The following is a 5,000-nucleotide window of genomic DNA, read 5'->3' as shown; positions in this document are numbered from 1 at the left end:
GTCAGCTGACTCTTCGCTCTTCTTCCTCTGATCTCCTCGCTGATGCCCCCCCCCCTGGCTGCAGGGGGCGCTGACCCTAAAACACACACTGCCCCCCCCCCACATCGCCCCCCAGCGGAGGATCATCGGACAGAGAACGAATCTCACTGTCGACTTTTTTTACGAGCCTGGATTAAAGATCACCTGACCCTGAAAACTAAAGGCAAAGACTACAACTCCCAGCATGCCTTGCAGCGTCTCTACATTTAAAACACCAAATTTAAAACAAAAGAAAACCGTATTGAAAAAGTATCGGAAACGTCTGCATGTGTTTCACCACTAGAGGGCAGAAGACACGAGGACGCCCCCCCCCCCCCCGTCAGTATTAAAATAAAAACATGACATCACTGGACTCCATTACCCAGAATGCCTCTCTGTTCTCTGCAGGATTCCAGATCAATGACAGAATGTCTGTATTTAAGGCTCCAAAGTCTTTCAGATTCTCACAGGATTAATTAAAGACTGCATTTCCCAGCATTCAGAGGGGCCAACACACCTATAGTACATTTGACTGCATTTCCCACAATTCTTCACTTCAGCCCTCAATGCTGGTGGAAAGTTTTTTTGTCCTTTTTCATTATCAGACTTCATTTCCCAGGATGCTTCACTCTGCTCTGCGTTCGGCTTGTAAAGGATTATTACCCCCACCCCCCACTTCCTGTTTCCTACCCCACCGCCTCACTGATGACATCATTGGACTTTGACTCCCAGGATGCTTCACTCAGCCCCCCCCACCCCCCCTCAGTGCTGAGTGATTCAAGACGGGAAAGTCCCCGAATCCCCAAAAGCTGAAAGCAACACTGGAGACTGGACTCTGTGTGTGTGTGTGTGCGTGCGTGTGTGTGTGTGTGTGTGTGTGTGTGTGTGCGTGCGTGTGTGTGTGTGTGTGTGTGTGTGTGTGTGTGATGTCATATGGTCTCAATATTCCAGCAGTTTAAGTTTAGTCGTTGCGGAGGAGTCGACACAGAAATGACTCGTTTTCCTTTAAAAGTTTCAGATTTTAAAGCATCAGTGATAATCAGTGTTGGTAAGATGATGATAATAAATCAGTTAAACTAGTTTTAAAGCAGCATCAGGTTTGTTAAAATGTACATTTAGTATTTGTGTTGGTTTTATGGGAGATAAATTCAAACTGAACTCAGCGGCTCCGCAGCAAGACATCATGGACGTCCGTAGCAGCAAGACATCATGGAGGTCCGAGTTACGCCCAGTTCAATATAATCAATATATTAAAGTAAGACTAGTAAAGTAAGACTGAATGCTCCTGAAAATGTCTAATGGTGTAACCACAAAATAATGATAAATATTACATATTTTATGACCCACAGTGTATTTAAGTGGACTTATAATAATAATGACTTCATTTAAAACATGTAAATGAAAAGAAAACTTAAAGCATTTTGTCACATTGATCAAAACATTTCCTAAAAACAAACATTTGATTTAAGATGTTGTGGATTTTATTTATTCCAAATTTATGTTGATATTTATGTTCCAGTATGAATCAGATCTTTATGTTGGTTACACCAGGTGACACTGTGCTGCATCACATCTTTGACCCGTATTCAACCTGTTTCTCCCTCAAAGAGTCAGCTGACTGATCATTTCGTTCTCGAGTGTTTAACTGCTTTTATTTAGATTTGATTTGAACCTTTTTAATCAGACGTAGTGTTGAAGCAGAGCAGTGAACAGCGTCCGGAGTTCAAGGTGGAAGAAGATAAATGTTTAATATATATTTGATAAAGTAAAATAAAATAGTTTTATAGATTATAAAGAGAATCACAAACCATTGGAGTCGCTCAGATCCAACCAAACTCTGGACAATTATTCAGTATTTAAAACATAAATCTAAATTTCAAGTTTTTATTTGTTCATTTAAGTGTTAGAATTAGTTTTCTGTTTATTTTTTAATGTCTTTTAGTCTCAATGTTTCAGTGTCAGGTTTGTAATTCTGGTTTTAAATCCAAATTCTGCCTAAAAAAAAAAAGATATTTAGTCTAATAAATATCTGGCTGTAAAGAATGTGAACATTTCCATACTTTTAATGATAAAACTATCAATTTAACACAGATTAGTGTTAGTTGTATTAAACGATAACCAGGTCTGATGGTTAATGTTTAATCCATTTAAGTATTTCCAGATGAATCTATTGATCTTTATGTTGCTTTAATGTTATTAAACTACGTCAGCAGCAGAAATGCGTCACGTTGAATCTTAAATGATGTAAAACTCAAACGTCTGTAAACTCTCAGCTGTGATTAAAGGGTCAGCTGATCCATCCCCAAAACCACAGCTGTTGTCTACTGTACTTCAGGCGGTTGCCATGGAAACGTCTGAGTCAGTCTGTGTTCCCCTCGCCATGGCGACCGGCCACTTCCTCCCTGCGGCCGAGGCTGAAGAAGCCAAAAACAAAAAGTCTATTTAAGGAAAATCTGAGCTGCGCTGCGTTCACTGGACTCCTCAGAGAGTGGGACGTTTGTAAACTCCATCCGTCAACTCTTCTCCAGTAGTTTTCCACTATCATTTATTTAAACAGGTGACCAAGAATCAAGCATTAATTCTACAGAAAAGGTTTTAATATTTCAAGAGAGTGTAAAAAACCCTCTGAATGAACAGTTAATAGTTTTAATAAGATAGTAGTTATGAGGATGTATTGTTATGATGTAGCAGTGAAGACTGATGGCTCTAATGGTTATACAATAAACCCCACAGCTCCATAATCATACATCATTATTGTTATGTGGTTCAACATTTTGGTAAAGAGAACAAACTGTGAGGAGAGAATATGATGAACAGTATTTAAAGGGTTAACCTTCGTGTCGTCCTCCCGGGTCAAATTGAACCCGTCTGTTTTGAATGTTCCTTCTTTACTTCCGTCTGTCCTTCCTTCTTCCTTCCTTCCCTCCTTCTTCCCTCCTTTCCTTCCTTCTTACTCCCTTCCCTCTTTCCTTCCCTCCTTCCTTCCTCCCTCCTTTCCTTCCTCATTCCTCCCTTCCTTTCCTTCTTTCCTCCCTCCTTTCCATCCTTCCTTCCTCCCTCCCTTCCATCCTCCCGTCCTTCCTCCTTTCCTTCCTTCTTCCTTCCTCCCTTCCTTCCTTCCTTGACTCGAGGACAACAGGAGGGTTAAAGTGTTGAACAGGTGACTGAAGAGCAGAACAAACAGTAAACCAGCTGGAGGCGAATGCGTTTGATTCGGTAACCATGACGATGTTTGTACAGTCGGAACATCGACACGAGCCAAAAAATCCAGTTTTTATTTATTTATTTGCATAAATTTAAAGACACACACAGAATAAAACACGTTGCAGACTGGAGTCGTCGCTGCAGGTTTTACAGGTTTCATTTTCTGTGTCGAGCTAATTTCTTCTGATTCCTGGAAACTCAGACCTGGACCAGGACCTGCTGCCAAAAGTTTGACTCCTGTTGTTTTTATCACAACCATAGTTCCTCTCCTCCTCTTCCTCTTCCTCTTCCTCCTGGCTTTTACAGTCCAACAACACTGGAGAGCACTTTCCCTGTAAAACTCGCTGAGATGTAAACATTCAAAGACCTGAAGCTGAAATCTGTCTCATCGAGTTTATGTTTCGCGCTTTCTCTTTATTATCAGATTATTTTTATGCTTTTGTTGTTTATCAGAGACTTTGTTGATTTTACTGAACTGTGTTTTATGTTATTGTACAATCTCATTCTGAATATATGTTGCATAGTTAGTGTTGTAAGAAAGCATCTGTTCAAAGTGTTTCTGTGACTTTGAGCCGGAAACCTGCAGAAGAAACAAAAAACACTGTTTTTATTTTTATTGAGCTGATTTTTTTACTCATCGGCGGCTGTTTACATGCTCACTAACATCCTGATAACGTAACTTTAATCTGACATGAACCAATCAGCCGCCTCTACAGCTGAGCGTCGAGCTGCAGTTCCTCTAGCGTCCACTAGATGCTGCTGTGATAAAACTCTGACTGTATTGAAGTGGACAATAAAACCTTCAGCTTCTCCCCTCAAATACACCAATCTGAAGTAAATGTTTGCTTCATTGAGGTTTATTTGATTGAAGTCTTGTCCTGGTTGAGCTGAGCAGCTTTTACGGTTCATGAAAACAGATTTAAAGTCAGAATATTTAAGATTCATCCTGCTGTTTAAATGACGGTCTGCTGACAGATCTGAGAAACAGCCTGAGCATGAAACTGAACCAGAGTCCAGCGTCCGTTACTTTGAAGATGAATCATGATAGATAATATGAGAGAAAAGTGTCAGAGCCATGTGAGAAAAAAAGATTTACTGAGAAACATTTTGTATTTTATAGAAAGTAAAACTGAAGTACTAAAAGATTTTTTATATTTTACTTTAAAGTCCGTGTAAAGTAAGAATAAATATGTGTTCTGAGTTTGACATACCACAGAAAAGTGTGTTGTTAACCACCCTGCCAAATTTGAATGATTAAAAAAAATCGCCAAATATATGAAATTAGGCTTCAAAGTTGTGTAAAAGTTGAAGCCCCGCCCCCTATCAAGTGTCACCTGTCAATCAAAGTCACCACCTCTACCAGAAACATGGACGCTAGGTCTGAGAGCTTTCTGCTGCTAACTCGGCAGCTAACTCGGTGGTTAACTCGGCGGCTAGCTCAGCTAACTGGCTAACTGTAGACTGTAGTAGTAGTGTGCGCTGAATGTATTTATACCTCTACAGCAGCAGGGGGGGGGTGATTTTCAGACCCGCCCATTAAATCCAGACACAGAAATCTTGATACACAGTTTGTGAAGCCTAGCTCCACAATTCAAATCTAAATGGTTGAAATGCTTTTTACGCCTTTTTTAGAAATACATTTATGACCTATTTAATGTGTTTAGAAGGAAATTTCTGGATTGACTTTACACGGCCTTTAATTATTATCAAACAAGACTGAATATCATGACACAGATCTTGTATGAACAAGACTTAACTTGTGAGAATAACTGAGTATC

At 39.9% G+C, this 5,000-nt stretch overlaps 1 protein-coding gene across 1 annotated transcript in view; it reads left to right on the top strand.

Annotated features, from left to right (window-relative positions):
• cdc42se1 (CDC42 small effector 1) overlaps positions 1-2,747 on the top strand; it is a 26,223-nt gene extending 23,476 nt beyond the window's left edge. Inside the window, exon 5 of the mRNA XM_062435849.1 lies at positions 1-2,747. This exon is cut by the window's left edge and continues 30 nt beyond it. The gene's annotated coding sequence lies outside the window, so the exon portion shown is untranslated.
• Positions 2,748-5,000: the final 2,253 nt, after the last annotated feature.

This window comes from Scomber scombrus, chromosome 16 (genome assembly GCF_963691925.1).
Source record: "Scomber scombrus chromosome 16, fScoSco1.1, whole genome shotgun sequence".
Lineage (NCBI taxonomy): Eukaryota > Metazoa > Chordata > Actinopteri > Scombriformes > Scombridae > Scomber > Scomber scombrus.
The sequence above is the reverse complement of the archived record's forward strand: the minus strand, read 5'-3'. Positions and strand labels throughout refer to the sequence as shown.